Source organism: Enhydra lutris, unplaced genomic scaffold (genome assembly GCF_002288905.1).
Source record: "Enhydra lutris kenyoni isolate GAN:26980312 unplaced genomic scaffold, ASM228890v2 scaffoldscaffold4, whole genome shotgun sequence".
Classification (NCBI taxonomy): domain Eukaryota; kingdom Metazoa; phylum Chordata; class Mammalia; order Carnivora; family Mustelidae; genus Enhydra; species Enhydra lutris.
Window position 1 is genome coordinate 46,756,152 of NW_019154088.1, and position 18,241 is coordinate 46,774,392.

Sequence of the window (18,241 nt, forward strand, 5' to 3'; positions counted from 1 at the left end):
CTCAAGAAAAACCAACTCACATCTTCAGGTTCAAAGTTGTAAAATGTAACTCTCGCACATAGGTATCAATGAATAAACTAGAGGAAGAAATGGCAATCATCTTCAATTACTTTAAATAAGACTAAAATGGGACACTGGGGTGGCTCAGTCAGTTAAGCAGCCAATTCTTTTTTTTTTTTTCTTTTCGGCATAACAGTATTCATTGTTTTTGCACCACACCCAGTGCTCCACGCAATACTTGTCCTCCTTAATACCCACCACCTGGCTCCCCCAACTTCCCACACCCAGCCCCTTCAAAACCCTCAGGTTGTTTTTCAGAGTCCACAGTCTCTCATGGTTCACCTCCCCCTCCAATTTCCCTCAGCTCCCTTCTCCTCTCCATCTCCCCATGTCTTCCATGTTATTTGTTATGCTCCACAAATAAGTGAAACCATATAATTGACTCTCTCTGCTTGACTTATTTCACTCAGCATAATCTCCTCCAGTCCCGTCCATGTTGCTACAAAAGTTGGGTATTCATCCTTTCTGATGGAGGCATAATACTCCATAGTGTATATGGACCACATCTTCCTTATCCATTCGTCCCTTGAAGGGCATCTTTGTTCTTTCAAGCAGCTGATTCCTGATTGAGGCTCGGGTCAAGATCTCAGGGTCCTGAGCTCAAGCCCCATGCGATCAGCTCTGCACTCAGCGGGGAGTCTGCCTTGTCCCTCTCCCTCTGCTCCTCCACCCTGCATGCTCTCTCTCTCAAATAAATAAATAAAATCGTTGAAAAAAAAATAAGAAAGGGGTGCCTGGGTGGCTCAGAGGGTTAAGCCTCTGCCTTCAGCTCAGGTCATGATCTCAGGGTCTTGGGATCGAGCCCCACATGGGGCTCTCTGCTCAGCAGGAAGCCTGCTCCCTGCCCTCTCTCCACCTGCCTCTGCCTACTTGTGATCTCTCTCTCTGTCAAATAAATAAGTAAAATCTTAAATTTAAAAAAAAAAAGTGAGGGGTGCCTGGGTGGCTCAGTTGGTTAAGTGGTTGCCTTCGGCTCAGGTCATGATTACAGGGTCCTGGGATGGAGCCCTGCATTGGGTTCCCTGCTTAGCAGAGAGCCTGCTTCCTTCTCTCCCTCTCCCTGCTGCTCTGCTTACTTGTGCTCTCTATCTCTCTGTCAAATAAATAAATAAAATCTTTTTTTAAAAAAAGTGAGTCCTTTTAAAAAAAAATAAAAATAAAAATAAGACGAAAACATGAAGAAAGAGATGGTGTTACTGCATTTGTTCTTAGTGACTAGGTTAGCAACCAGCCTGGTTAAAAGCAGAAAGGGCGCCAGTTAGCAGCATGGATATAACATTCAAAACCAAGAGTTTACCACTCATCTTCTTCCAGGTGTAGAAAGAACCTTAAAGCTCAAGAAAAAAGAGTGAGAATGCAAAGAAATTTCTAATTGTATAAATGAAGCAAATAAAAGCAAAAATTAAATAACTCATTAATAGGGGGGTTTTTTTGTTTGTTTTGTTTTGTGTTTTTTGCAGGGGCAGGGCAGTTGTCACACAAAGGAAACTTTATTTGCAACAAATAAGGAGATCACAGGGCATGACTGCCAAAGTGTTGACTCCTGGACTCCTTCAAAGTATAACGAGAAATTAGCTCAGAAGTCCCGAAAGAATATAAGCAAATGTTGAAAATAACTTACATGCTGAGACTAAAGCTGATTTTTTTTAAGTATTTTTATTTGCATTTTTTCAATACTGGCTAAATTTTTAATTAACAACGAAGGTGTTTTAGATGGGTGGTTGCCAGAAGCAGGGGGTGGGGGTAGATAAAATGAGTGAAGGAGATTGAAAGCTACAAATTTTAAGTTACAAAATAAGTAAGTCCTAGGGATGTAATGTTCAGGGTTGCAATTATAGTTATTAACACTGTATCACATGTTTGAGAGTTGCTAAGAGAGTAGATCTTAGAAGTTCTCACTACCAGAAAAAGCATTCTGCAGCCATGTATAGGAACAGGGTTGAACTAGATTTATTATAATGATTATTTCCCAATATATACATTGAATCATTATGTTGTACAAAACTAATATAATGTATGTCAATTACCCTCAATTTTTTTAAAATGAGGCTATTTTAACTTTGAAAAAAATTTGAAGACCCTCTTTAAATATGTTTATTTCAAATTGTTTGACTCTTTATATAAAATGTATTTGGATATAAAATGTCTAGAAAGTTTTACATAGACATAAATTCACACCCTACCAATGACCAAGCTCCTTGAAAAGTCATCCTAAGGGCTCTCTCCATCTCCAAATTTACCACAGGTCCGTCTCCATCCCTACCACCGCAGCTCAAGTTCAAGACCTCAGCACTCAGAGTCATGTTGTCTTCCACCTGAGCCACTCTGGAAGCCCTAAGTCCTTCCTCTCTTCTTCAGGCTCATCCTCCTGCATCTCTTCTCCACAAGGCCATAGGTCAGCCCCCTTCTAAAGCTTCTCAGATGACCTTCTAACTTCCTCTCCAACTTCACCCTCAATGCTCTCCAGACACTACACTACTTCTAGCTCCTCAATTCACTCACATCTCCTCAGGGAGTCCATTTATTTGTCAGTTTGTTTCCATTTGTTCTAAAAAGAAATGAAGTGGCTACTTTTTTCTTCCCACATCAGCAGAAAAACAATCAGGGGTGATCAGGGCAACATTGGCGGCGGGGGGGGGGGGGGGGGGGCAGGCTGGGAAAGAAAGAAGGACAGAGGATGCTGATACTTAGGAGACTGGGTAAGAATAGTCCCAACTCTGCAAAATTCAGAGGCTTTTCTAAAAAACAATTCTTTGGATAGGGATTCCTAATATAAGAGAGTTAAGCATGAAACCTAGCTGACAGCTGAACAGAATAACGAGAGAAACACAGCTTGTGTTACCAAGCCCTCCACCTTCTAGCGCTTCCTCACAACCGCCAACTCAACTTGAATCTCTCAGGCTCTCCTCCACAGAACACTACTTTGTCATGAGCTATTAGTAGGTACATAATAAAAGGGTCTATGCTAAAGTGTGGAAAACACTGCCCAGACTCACACCCCTGGAAACACATATCAATCTCTTAGAGCTCTGCAGAGATCACTTCATTGCCAAGCAAGTGAAAGGCTAGTTGAGCATATTTAGCTATGAGTCTCAAGAGTGTTTAAAATACTTATATTTTTTGGTTCAGCAATTCCAAGTGTAGGACATTATCCTAAAGAAACAATCATGAACATGCGCACAGATTTTGCTAACAGAGATTCTGTTTAATAGAATAAACCAGGAATTACATAAAAGCCCAGCAGACTAGAGGATTGGTTATATAAAGCATGGTGTATCATACCCCCATATCATATCAGGGATGCCTGAGCGGCTCAGTCGGTTAAGCCTCTGCGGGGGTCCTGGGATTGAGCCCCCACCTCCAGCTCCCTGCTCAACAGGGAGTCTGCTTCTCCCTCTGCCTCCACTCCTCCCTGCACCTCTGCACTCCCCCCAGTTGTGCCCTCTCTCTATCTCTCTCCTCTCTCTCTCAAATAAATAAATAAGATCTTTTAAAAAAACAAAGTATGGCCTATCCACGCAATTGATTATCATGCAGACAAAAGCAATGATAACATTTAACGACATGGGAAAATGTTAATGAAATTTTAAGAAGAAAAAGCTTATACTTGAGTACAAAAGAATAACTCCCTTTCTAAAATTAAACATTATCCAAGAGGGAAAAGATGAGAAGGCCTTATAACTGGGGTTTCAAACCCAAATATCTCAGGTACAGGTGGATAAAGCAAGCAGGGTTTTCTTTCCTAAACAGAGCAGTGCCTTCTCAGCCCTGAGCCCTGACATGCCAGAATGCAGGTTGCATGATGCCAATGTTCCAGACTACAGAAGAAGCTAGAAATATGTGTTTGTGAGAAATCATCCAATTTTTTTATGCAGAAGCTGTAACCAAAAAAATGGAAATAAAACCATCATTAGAGGCTCTGACTTATGCAGAATGTCAACAGTGGCTAAATCAGGTAAGTTTTATTTCTTTTGTTTGTTTGATTTTTACACTTTTTCCATATTTTCTGCAATGAAAAATAAATCTTTTTAATGAAAAAATACATCTTGATTGAACTTTTAACAGTGCAGTTGTTAATCACTGCCACTGAGAATAAGAGGAAAGTTAGAATTTAAGAACTTAGTCTGGAAATGATAAAGTATAAACCAACCTATATAGTGGCAATATGAAGCATAACATTTACACAAAGTGTTAGAAAAGTAGTCTACTTCCTTCCTGTCCTTGGAGCTATCTGGAAAAAAAAAAATCTCTAACATTTTTGCAGATTCTTTCCTTCTGTTCAAAACATTGGCAATGTTACAAATACAAACAACCTAAGGTTATGGGAAGTTCTATTATAGTAATTTTTCTGTAAAAACCATAAGAAAAATAGATCCATCTATCCAAAATACAATTTTCCAAACTGGGTTCCTCGGAAGTTCCATGGACAAATCAAATTGGAAAGTACCGCATCTCTATCTCCCTCAAGAGTCCAATGCTTATTGACAAGACAAGGCTCTGACCTGTCCTGTAGTTTAAGCATGTGTGCACACACGTGCACACACACACACATATACAACCATGTGGCTTTGCTTAGCCAGACAGTCTCAAACTGATTTGTCTATAGAACTCTCTTTTATGGAACATCTATTACTATCCCACACATACTCGAATTCCTTAAGACACAAATTAGAAAATATAGAATGAGTCACGAACAGGGAAAAAAAAAAGGTCCTTAGTAATCCATTCTGTATGACTGATCATTTTCAGTGAACTCCCAAATTATATAGTCAACCTTTCTTAAAGAGGTATGCAGATTTCTGGTATTTAGAAACTCAAGGAACAAAGACTTGGCTCTGAAGAGATTGACCCAACCACTCGAGGTAAGGTGTATCTAGAAAACCCACACATTAAAGGGTCCCTTGAGGTCAGATTTTGGAGTCTAATAACAAAATGACACTGAACTCCAAATCAATGGGGGTCAGCTGTGGGGCAAAATGAAAGACTGCCTGGAAATGGCTTTCCTTTTTTTCTTTTTCTTTTTTTTTTTTTTAATGACTTTCCTTTTTCGAGCAATTTTACTTAGACCTCAGTTAACAGGACTTCTACTCAGCATGATGATAAAAATAAACTGCATCGTTTTCTTTTAAAAGAAAACAACTATTGAAGCTTCAAGTCAGGCTCAGACACTCTAGCTCAACATCAAAGCCATCCTCTTTGAGTCAACTGTTTTAAAATAGCCTCTACGTTCCAAAAAGTCCTGATATTTGACTATTAGCTTCTTCACCTACCACAGGTGCCTGGAGAGCTCGTAGTGGGATCAAACAGCAACACCATCTCTTCAGTGCCTCTCTCCCCTCCCCTATGCCCCCATTCCTTGCCCCCTCTCCCTCCCCTTGTCTGTATTCTGCTGGTTTCCATCATCACCTGAGACAGGGAGCATGACCAACTGAACGATTTGTTAGGTTTGTGCTTACATGTGTCAACTTAAAATATGGAATCTTCACACTGATTATTACTTATTTAAAATGTATTATTTTGTCTGCAAAGGATCATACATCATGTTGGTATCTGACGGCGACCTTCTAACCGCCCCCACACCCAAACAGAGATCCAGCTCAACCTGCTTTCCCCCTCAGCTAAAAGCCAGCTGTTATTCCTCTCCTACAGAAATTGGGCAGCATCTTCCACAGGGCAAACATTTTTCTTTCCTGGGGATTTTGTTTTTGTTTTTTTCCTGTTCTGGACTTTTCAGGAGATACACTATTCCTGGCTAATCCATCATTGGCTTGCAGCATTCAGAAAATGGCCCCTGGAGAATTCTGCCTCTTTGCTTTTATTTGTTTGTTCACTGATTCTAAAGAAAACAAACTTCTGGTCAATAACCACTTGTTTCAGAAAGGGCACAGCAACTAAAATATACTGAAAATCCAAAAGACATCAAGAATTTTTCAGAGCCTGGGGGAAAAAATACCTTTTTCAAGGACCCCAGTACATACACAGGGAAGATAAGAACCCTACAGTATTTGTCCCATAATAAGCTTAAGTGAAAGCAATTTTCCAACCTGGAGCTCTCTCCATGGTTTACCTCAGAAAAAGCCTACAGTGGGATTTTATTTTTCCCCCTCTGAATCATTTTCCCTTCTCATTCAGTTGATAAAAGCCTTCTTTTGTGAGAACCATTTGATGTTGAAAGACCTCTTCAAAATGCATGGGAACAGCCTCTGGAGAATTCTTGGAACACCAATCTAAACGTGAGTTTTAATAACAGGAAAGTTTAATTAGCTGTAAACAAATTCCAGTGCCAAATTCCAGATAGTAAGAATTCATGTCCTCATCGTCATTGGCCCCTGAAGTCCATCAAGGGCAAGTTAGAGTTTGACCATGCACACACTTCCATCCCTTACCATTTAAATGTCAGAAACAGCTACTACTGGAACAAGGAGACCAGTGGACCGTCACAGCGAAAGCCAGCTCTCTACTATTCTTGTCTAATCATCACACAAGAAGTGCAAAGCTATCCATGGTCTCCATCTTCCAAAGAAATTCCTGCCGTGAAGTCACAGTTCAAGGTTCCCCACATGCTTGCGGAGCTTGGTGAACACACAGGGGAGGATGTCATCAAGGCTTGCATCCTTTTCGCCATTTGCATCATTAAATATTTTCCCCTCAAGGAAACAGACCCTGGGATGCCTGGATGACTCAGTCAGTGGAGCATGGGACTCTTGACCTCTTGGTCATGAGCTCAAGCCCCACATTGGGCATGGAGCCTACTTAAACACACACACAGAAACAGAAACAGACCTTAAAGCCCTAGGATACATAGGTAGGAATTGGGTCAAAAGGAGCAGACTGAATGCTGTGATTTTCCATTTTTCACTATTAAGTCCAAAAACAAATGGCTTTGGATTTGGGTTTTACTTGAGGATTTTCTTTTCTCTTGCTCTCAGGGAGATTCTGAATCTTCTACTGACTGCAACACTATGTTGCAAAAATCCAGAAAGTGAAGTCTGGAGAACTCTAAGTCTTTGTTTTTTTTATTTGTTTTTGTTTGTTTGCTGATTGAATTTCTAGTAAATAATCTCTTGTCCTTAAGAAGTCACAGCCACTAGAATATAATAACAATTAAAGGGTTTTTTTGACCATTTGATTCTCCTATTCTGACTTACATTAGCTTCCTGCTAACCACCATAATTGAACGAACCAAGCATACTGAGTAGGTACATCTTACTGTCTCACAAAAATTCCATTTAATCCACATAGATTCTCACTCAACTGGGGGTAGGGAAGTACAGTGCAAGTTTTGACCTAAGTAAAAAGCTGCCACTGGTCCTGTATGTCCACCACTCTCAAATCTACCTTCCAATCCACACCTTTCCTGGGTCAAAGACCCAAACATCTGATTCAACTTGGATATCCTACAAGCACCACAAACTCAGTTTCTCCAAAGCTTAATTTATCTTTTTTACCAACTTCTATTCTTCCTCTATTCTCTATGGTAGTAAATGTCATCAACATCCACCCAAGACCAAAACCAGAAACCAAAAAATCATCCTAAACTCTTCACTTCCCATCTGTGACTAGAACCACCTTAACACTCCCCTCTGTTGGACTAACCAGGTTTCTTCCCTTTTCTTTTAATTTTTTTTATTATATTCAGTTAGCCACTGTATACTACATCATTAGTTTTTAATGTAGTGTTCAATTCATTAGTTGTGTATAACACCCAGTGCTTATCACAATCTGTACCCTCCTTAATACACATCACCCAGTTACCCAATTCCCTCCCTCCCCTCCCCTCTGAAACCCTCAGTTTGTTTCCCAGAGTCCATAGTCTCTCATTACTCTCTCATTACTTCCCATTCAGTTTTCCCTCCTTTCCCCTATGGTCCTCTGTGCTATTCCTTACGTTCCACATATATGTGAAACCATGTGATAATTGTCTTTCTCTGCTTGACATATTTCACTTCACATAATCCCCTCCAGTTCCATCCATATTGATGCAAATGGTGGGTATTCATCCTTTCTGATGGCCAAGTAATATTCCATTGTTTATATATACTACATCTTCTTTATCCATTCATCTGTTGAAGGGCATCTCAGCTCCTTCCACTATTTGGCTATCGTGGACATTGCTGCTATAAACATTGGGGTGCATGAGCCCCTTCTTTTCACTACATCTGTATCTTTGGGGTAAGTACCCAGTAGCGTAATGCTGGGTCATCAAATAGCTCTATTTTTAACATCTTGAGGAACCTTTATACTGTTTTCCAGAGTGGTTGTAACAGCTTGCATTCCCACCAATAGTGTAAGAGGGTTCCCATTTCTCCACATCTTGTCAACATTTGTTGTTTCCTGTTTTGTTAATTTTTGCCATTCTAACTGGTGTAAGGTGATATCTCACTATGGTTTTGATTTGTATTTCCATTATGGCTAGTGATATTGAATATTTTGTCATGTGCCTGTTAGCCATTTGTATGTCTTCTTTGGAGAAGTGTCTGTCAATGTCTTCTGCCCATTTTTTGACTTATTTGTTTTTTGGGTGCTGAATTTGAGAATTTCTTTATACATCTTGGATACCAGCCCTTTATTTGTAACATCATTTGCAAATACCTTCTCTCATTGTGAGGGTTGCCTCTTAGTTTTGTCGACTGTGTCTTTTGCTGTGCAGAAGCTTTTTATCTTAATGAAGTCCCAAAAATTCATTTTTGCTTTTGTTTCCCTTGCCTCTGGAGATGTGTCTTGAGAGAAGTTGCTGTGGCCAATCTCAAAGAGGTTACTGTTTATGTTCTTCTCTAGGATTTTGATGGAATCTTGTCTCACATTGATGTCTTTCATCCAGTTAAGTTTATCTTTGTGTATGGTGTAAGAGAATGATCTAGTTTCATTCTTCTGTATGTCACTGTCCAGTTTTCCCAGCACCACTTATTGAAGAGACTGTCTATTTTCCACTGGATATTTTTTCTTGATTTGTCAAAGATTAGTTAACCATAGAGTTAAGGGTCCATTTCTGGAGTTCTGACTTAAACATCCTTACATTCACATTTCCCTGAGATAGTCCTGGTATATGCTTATTGTCCCAGAGTAATTATTGCTAACCACTTCCTTTATTATCACAAGAGTCACAGTTTAGAAAACAATGACACTTTAGTATGAAATCTTGAGAGCCAACCTCTGACTTCATCTGCCTCCACTCTTCTACACACACTACATTCCCATCACAACAAACTGCTTATGCCAGTGGATGACAATGTTGGCTCTACATTAAAATCACCATATATGATGAGGTTTAATAACAGACTAAATAAATATGAAATTTGACTCTCTGGGGGTGTCCCTTAAACATTCAAAGATTTTTAAAAGCCTCCTAAGTAACTCTAATGTAGAACCCAACTGAGAACCCCTGACATGTGGTTGCCAGATCAACCATATCAAGTTATTTTGTTTCTTCTGCTTGTATGGTCTTAATGCCTAATGAACCCCTAGTTTTCTTTTTTTTAAGATTTATTTTATTTCTTTCTTTATTGAGAGAGAGAATATAAACAGGGGGAGGGACAAAGAGAGAGGGAGAGAGAGAGTCTCAAGCCAACTCCATGCTAAGCATGGAGCCTGATGCAGGGCTCAATCCCACAGCACTGAGATCATGACCCAAGCCAAAATCAAGTCAGACACCCAACCAAATGAGCCACCAAGGAACTCTGAACCTCTGCTTTCTTAAAAGTCCTCAGATCTGTGACGTTTTCTCTGACCTTTTACAGTACCCTGTATGTGTCTTTATTATAAGACTAATAGCATTGAACTACAATTATTTCTTTACATGTCCATCAATAGCTAAGTCCTATTGACCTGTAATCAATTTGTCTCTCATGTCTGTATCTTCCTCATTTCCCCACAGTAGCTCATTATCAGCTCTCACTCAAAAAATTGCAGAAGCTCCTTAGTACTTTTTTCTGCTTCCAATCTCACTACCCTCCAAATTTCTCCCAGATACTCTTTTTTAAATAGTATCACTCCACCACTCAAATTCCTGATGGCTTATCACCTTCTACAAAATGATATCCAGACTCCCCAGGATGGAATTCAAAAGTCTTCCCAAGTGATTCCAAGAGACACAGGATTCCTCTTACCCTCACTTCTAACACCACCCACCTCCAGCCCCAAAGGATGACTCATCCATCGCATATCAAGCCACCATGTTTTTGCTTGAGCAGATCCTTCTACCTAAAATGACTCTCAATTTCCATCAGGTAAACTCTTTATTTTTAAAAATTCCTTTTAAGTATTACTTCTCTAAAGCTGTCCCCTCACCAAGAATTAATCTCTCCCTTCTCCTTCCCACATTTCCTATTTAAAATAGCTATAGATCACTCACCATAATTTGGTTTTCGTTACATAAATGCCTGCCTTCTTCATGGCAGTGAACATCCCAGGGCAAAGCCCAGGTGCTACTAGTACATATCACCCCCTATAAATGATAGTTGAATTCACTTGAGAAAGCATTTTTAAATCCCTAACTGGTAAGTATAAGACAAGCATCTTTAATCATTTCTGTCCCCTCATCCATTGGAGGAACTGGCAGTGGAAATAGCTTACATTTCCAAGTCTTAACATTTTAAGAATTATAGACCTCAAAGAAATCTTTGGAGACTGGTTCCAGTATATATTTTGCTGGTTAAAAAGAGAGAGAGAGAGAGAGAGAGAGAGAGACTCTTTCCAGACAAAAATACTTCCAAACATGAAATCTATTAAGCCAGTGTCTTCTAGCTTTTAGATTTGGATTCTCTATTTTAAACAAGCTCACTGAAAAGTTATTTATTGATAGAAATGATAAAGCCAATTTATTTCTTTTTTTTTTTTTTAATAGAGGGACGGGATGTCTCTTCCCTTATTTTTTTTAAGATTTTTTTTATTTTTATTTTTATTTTTTATTTATTTGACAGAGAGAGAGAGATCACAAGTAGGCAGAGAAACAGGCAGAGATAGAGGGGGAAGCAGGCTCTCTGCCGAGCAGAGAGCCCGATGCAGGGCTCGATCCCAGGACCCTGGGACCATGACCTGAGCCGAAGGCAGAGGCTTAACCCACTGAGCCACCCAGGCACCCCAGCCAAATGATTTCTTAAAAGATGTTGAGAGAGTTCAGGAAGGGTTTCCCATTTCTAACCTTTAGAGTTTCAAAACTCCTGTTTTTATAGTAAGAGCTACTATGAACTGCAAATTGGAGAGGTTCAAAGCCTTTTTTGTACCCTTATAAGACTGATAGCACCCTAGGAAATCTGCTAGGTTCTTAATTGTAGGTTACCAATGACTAATTTGTATAAAAATCAATATCTAATGACAGATGCTCCCAGATACTCCCGGGAATTACTTCCACTGCCTTATCAAATATCAATGTGATATCTGACTCTGCATTTAGGATCAATAAGGTGTAGAAGAAATATATTAGGGAAAGGTCCAGCACTTTTTTCCTGAAATACTCTAAAACATACACCATTCTCTGCAATTTCTCATGCAAAAAAATGGAAGTTAAGACATTGGTGCAAATGAAATTTTTTTTAACAGTTCCTTAACTCTCTTCTACAAACAGATCGCTGCCTGAGTCAAATGTACATGGACCTCTTCCCTCATGGGTGATACGATGAGGTGGGCGCCTGTTGCATTATGAGTTACACCTGACTTTTTTTTTTTAAAGATTTTATTTATTTATTTGTCAGAGAGAGAGAGAGGGAGAGAGAGCAAGCACAGGCAGACAGAATGGCAGGCAGAGGCAGAGGGAGAAGCAGGCTCCCTGCTGAGCAAGGAGTCCGATGTGGGACTCGATCCCAGGACACTGGGATCATGACCTGAGCTGAAGGCAGCTGCTTAACCAACTGAGCCACCCAGGCGTCCCACACCTGACTTTTTTTATAGTTGTGTATTTATGTTTATGCACCTTGGGAGAAAAAAATGTAACTCGTGCAACACACCCAAGGACCTTGTGGCTTAGGAAGAGAAAATAGTTGTTATGACTGCAATCATCTGACTTACGCAAAATGAACAAGGCACTATGCCCTGGCATTTGCATGAGTATTTCAAATCTTTAGTAACTGAATTTCATAACTGCTCAGAAGCATTTCTGATGATGATGGTCTATATCTCTAACATGGATCCTCACAGAACCGTATTTCCATACATTTTCATAAATGAGCTCTTGTACATATTAGCACACACAATTTTCTCAGAAAATGCAATTAATTATCCTTGGCTCTTTCTAACCATATACACCTGTGAGTGATAATCTCAGTAATAAGTGACACCAAAATCAAAAATAGTAAACTAAACTTCAACTTTGTTTTAAATGAGATGACATTAAACCTACTATTCCCTTACTATTGAGTGCTCAAAAAATTCCATTCTTCTCAAGGAACTTACTTCTAGATATGTGTTTTGTAAATCAATTCCGTATTTTAACTTGATGTTATTGTTTGTCCTCGTTTTTTATTTAATGACAGTGCAGGGTAAAGAATTTTTTTGCATTTTATTTATTATTATAATTATCTCTTATTTGTGACACTTGAAACTGGCTTTTACTTGTAGTAAAAATGCAATGGTGGGGCACCTGGGTGGCTCAGTGGGTTAAACCTCTGCCTTCTGCTCAGGTCATGATCTCAGGGTCCTGGGATCAAGCCCTGCATCTGGCTCTCTGCTCAGCAGGTAGCCTGTTTCCCTTCCTCTCTCTCTGCCTGTCTCTCTGCCTACATGTGATCTCTCTCCGTCAGATAAATAAATAAAAAACCTTTAAAAAAATACAATGTTTCTTTTTTAAATGAATTTAAAGTTTTTAAAAAGGGAGTGTATTTAAAGAAAATGGTTAGTGAATAATACTACAGGTGACAGGAAAGTCATGAAAATGGCAGGTAAGGTATGTTTTAGAAGCCCCATCCTAAGGAAAAGCTCTTCATACAGGGGAGCCCTCTTTCACAGACAGTGCATAACTTACATCATTATCACTGTCGATTCCAAAAGCTAATGACATATAAGCAGGCAACCACAAAGAATACCACTATAGAAGATATAGGTAAGATTAAAACTTGAAAAAAAAATTGGGGGGGGGTAGTACAGAAAAACTCAAACAGGGATGAGTAATTTTTAATCACCACCAAGATAACCAAAGACTAGTTTAGTCCCTTTTTAAACCCTTAGGTCATAACTCCTTAACAAATATGAAAGCTCAAACTTCCCCATGAGAATCACTAATAGGAAGAAAAGATACTACCTCCCAGGTATCCTTACCAACCAAAGAAATATTTTTCTGTGCTTTATTTCTCATTGTTCATATTTTTAAAAATAGGGTAACCACATAGATACCTGGAAAACTATAAACTATATCCTGGTAAATATGCTTTTTTTTTTTTTTTTTTTTTTAGATTTACTTATTTAAGAGAGAGCACAGAATGAAAGGCAGAAGGAGAGGGGGAGACAAACTTTAGCAGACTCCATGCTGAGCACTGAGCCCGATGTGGGGCTCAATCTCACGACCCTGAGATCATAACCCTAGGATCACAACCTAGCTGAAACCAAGAGTCAGGGCTTAATCTATTGCACCATCCAAGTGCCCCATAAATACACTTTTACAAACTCCACTCCTCATTTTAGAATCCCTAGGCCACAGCCCCTTGGGAATCATGTACCATGAGTTGGGAATTACTGGCTATCTTAGATTACCATTATAAAAAGTGTAAGCTGCTCTCAGTAACCAAGACATCATTCATTTCTCCTTAAAAGGCACACTGTAATTACTTCAGACAGTTTAAATTTTTTCAGTGATAGTGAAGTGCACTGTTAGAAGCCATAGTTAACTTGCTACAATAAAGCAATTTGTAGAGAAATACAATTAAAGTAAGTTATTTTTATTCTTATTTTAATAGCACAAGAAGAGTGAGTTTGAGGTAACATAGCAACTGTAGGTTGCTATAGAAAGTGAAGTAGTAATATGATTTTTATAATAAAAACAAAACAATTGTTGAGGAGGAACTGTAAGCCTGCCCTGATTAGCATTCCTAACCTTGCAAATATGCCGAAAAACAATCTTTTACAGAATGTTAAATGCCAAGGCTAAAAATGTTTCAACTGTACTTTGATGGATATTACATCTACAGTGTGTATTGTCAAACACAGTGTAAAACAAGCTGTAAAATAAAATCACAAAAGTAAAATAAAACCACAGGGCTTGTAGGAAAGCAACACCACAAGGTACATATGGAAATTTAAAAAGCAAAGGACACTGCTAAAAAGATAACTGTAGGCATCCACAGGGCACATAAAACTAGCTGTCCTTCAAAAACCACTCTACACTTCTTTTATAGTAACAATGACCGTCATTTTTAATTGCATACCTGGCAGTCCAGAATAAGGACCTCATTTCCCAGACAAATGGAAGAAAGGGGTTTCAATACCATTTAAATTCTGAACGACAAAATGTAAGGGAAAATGTTAGATGCAACTCCCAGGAAGTATCCTTAGAGAAATGAAGCCTGACCTTCCACTCACCCTTCCTCCTTCCTGCTGGCAGAGGACAAACATGGTGGCTGGAACAGGAGCTCTGTCTTGGAGCATGAGATGGCCTTCAGAAGAGAGGCCAGAGACACAGCAAAGAAACAAGACGTAAGAAGCTTAGATGTCTGAAACCGCACAACAAAGGCCTTGAAGCCTGACCTTTAGATTTGCACAGGAAAATTAAATAAATTTCCATCTTGTTCAAGCTGTTATCTGGGACTTACGGTCATTCTCAGTCAGACCTGATCCGAGTGTGTCCATGTATATGTTTTCAACCACGCACAAAATTTGTTCCTTCTACCAACTCTTTAAATTTGCTTGAGTTTCACTGTTTCAAATCATCTTAGAACACATTTATTGTGGATTGTTTGAAGCATTAGCTGTCACGAATGAATTTTATCAAATATATATACAGGTAATACAGAAAGAGTCCAGCAATTAATTATTTAATACAAATGTTTCCAATGCTTTTAAATTCTTGCATTTCACTGATGAGTAAAGGAAGAACAAAAAAAATAAGCCATTTGCTCAAGTTCCCGTTCAACGTTCACTAGATTTTCGGTAAATGAAAAACGTGAAGTGAAGCTTAGATTCTACTGGGGGACATGGACAAAAAATAAGAAATAAAAAGTATGAATGGAGATGCAATGAAGGTGGTAAGTTGCTGAGAAAGCCTAGCAAGCAGGAGGAAGGGAAATGGCCAGCCAATGTTTGCTTCGTGTCCTGGAAGGCTGAGGCCTAAAGGGCCAGAGGAAGCCACCCTAGGAAACTGGAGGAAAATGCATCCTGGCTAGAAGAAGGCTCAAATACCTTCATGTGGACAGTGCTTTACATCTGAATAACTGGGGTGCCTCTTCCACATTCCTGGAGACTACTATAGTGAGCAACACTTCTGCACTTCCCCAGGTACCACAAAAGCATTCGTAAACACATGATCACGTTTTCCCCAACAGAGCACATCAATTGAAGCGTGTGCACTGAGATGTACATCTGCTAACAACCACGCTCCTTTGTGGGGCCTGGATTTGGGAAGGAGACACGAGGGGCCACCATGGATTCTAACTGCCATCACAGGACATTTGGATGAATAGCCAATCTGAAATCAAAGGTCAAGGCCAGTAAATCCAGCATGAGCATCAGAAAACCCCAATAGGCTTCTGGCCTGGAACAGTCTCCAAAACTATCCCATCCTGCTGCTCTCTCCCTCTGTCCATGTTACACTTTCTTCTTGCCTCATGCCTACAGTAAAAAGAAAAGAGAGGAAACTAAAACCAAAATAAGACAGAAACTTACAAAATGAAAAGTAGCAGCTCCTGGCCCTTTTCTGACCTACCAATCCCTCTTCTCAGATAAACTCACTTTTATCAGTTTCTGCTTTTAGTTCCTTTGGTGGTTATCAGCCATATCTAAATGGTAAATTATGCCTAGTTCCTCATTTATCAGTTTTAAACACTTTTTATCTATTCCTTGCTTACTTTAAAGTAGTTACTTAACTGTCTTGTGGATCTTTCCCTTATCAGAATAAAGAGTCTCTCTGCTGCTTTTTCACAGCACAATTATTCTCTCCTAGATATCCACATGGCTTCTTCCATCACTTCTTTCAAACTTTCATTCACTTAACATATGTTCCAGTGGGCACAGCAACAATACATAATAATGGGAAGTGGTCCATTGAAGATCGGGCTCAAGCTGACCCATAGGTCACAAGGAAGCTGCACCAATAAGGGTCCCAGAACCCCATGTCACCTACCACTGGTTGTTCTGATGTCTTGCCTTCACTTCCTGGGGGGGTTCCCCAATGACCAGCTGATGGAGGATGAAAATTCCCACACCTGAATCACAGGTAGGTCAGCTCAGTAGGTGAGCACAAGCAAACAGAGACTGCATCACACTGTAGCCCCACTCAGGTAGACCTCAAAGTTGGGGAAGGGGACATTCTCCCAGTGGGTACACACCCAGCTGCCTACTTTGTGTGGAGAGAGAAGGGGCTTGAGGTAAGAATATAAATAGACACACAGATGGCTCGTCAGGGCTCTGGTTAGCAAGAATGGAAGAGGGAACAAGGAGGTCTGGGGAAGAGGTGAGTTGATGAACCCATGGGAATGGGTACAAACGTGAGGATCTCTGAATCACACATCCGTGACCACCAGAGATCACACTTCAGAAAATGTACCAAACAACCAAGTAGACAGGATGGCTCACCCAATGGATGTCAGCCAGATTCTGTCAACCACACTAGCATATATACAAGGTTCTCATGCGACCAGTAATCACTTTGGAGGCTACTCTTGGACCCACAGGTTGGGAACCCTCTCACCAAAGTCAATCCAGCTACTGCTGCTGAGAAACATCTGACCTACCAGCCATAGAAACCATCACTGAGCCCCTAAGATGGTACCATTCTTCTCATTGAGTCACTTGGTGGCAAAATGATTACATCAGACCCCTTCCATCCTGGAAGTGGCCATGTTTCATGCTGAGTGGAAATGATACAAACTCTAGGGATGGGTTGGTCTTTACTGCTCACAGTTCCTCAGCCAGCACGGCTCTTCAATAATGTGTCTTGGGATACCAATAAGCTTGCACACCAGCTAATCCCTCAAAAGGCTGTTTCATCACTCCAACGGGTTGGTAACTCCTGAATCGTATGAGATACGATAGCACGTTATAGACGCCCAGTCACCTGCCTATATCACCTCAGCAAATTTGTAGCATAGTTCAACCTTTAGGCTGATGTGCCAGCTTGGAGATAACACCCTGGAGAGATGAGCATTATTCTTCAAAACATAGCATGCCTTAAACATGTTGTACATGTTGTGCCTCAGAAGCTAGAATATGTAGGTTCAGAAACCTAGTAAAAGAACAGAGGAGAGACTGCTCGTGAACACTCCTAGTGACCCACTGAGGGAATGTTTGCTTCTCTACCCACATGACTTAGGCTTTGGGAGTCAAGAGGTCCTGGTTTTTAGAGGTTTATAACCCTTCCACCAGGGGAAAAAGAAAGAGTCCCACTAAACTGAAAGCTACAGCTGATGCCTGATCACTTGATGTTACTCAGAGACAATAGACCATCAGCAAGGAGAAGAGTTATACTTGCAGAGAGATTATAATAGCCCTCATCAGGAGGCAGGGCTGCGGCAACAATATACTAAGAGCTTAAAAAAAAGTGTGCTAGGCATTAAAGTAGTCCAGTGGACATATCTGGCTATTCCCATGCCCAGTCAGAACTGTAAATGGAGGAGCACCTGGGTGGCTCAGTTGGTTAAGCATCTGTCTTCAGCTCAGGTCATGATCCTGGGGTCTTGGAATCGAGACAGCACTGGGCTCACTGCTCAGTGGGGAGTCTGCTTATCCCTCTCCTTTCCCCTGCTCATGCTCTCTCTTCCTCTCTCTCTCTCTCTATCTCAAATAAATAAAATCTTTAAAAAAATAATAACTGTAAATGGACAGATCCCAGCAACCATAGACTGATAAGGACATGGAGTCAAGGGTTTAGATTCTCAAGGAATGGGGTCTGGGTTAATTCACCAAGCAAGCCATTTGGACCAGCAGAAGTGTTCACCAAAGAGAAGGGGAGTCTGGTAAGAGTGAAAGGGGAGGAAAATTGTGAGAATCAGTTATGACATTAGGACAAACTACCCTTTAGACAAAAACACCCTTTACAAGCAGT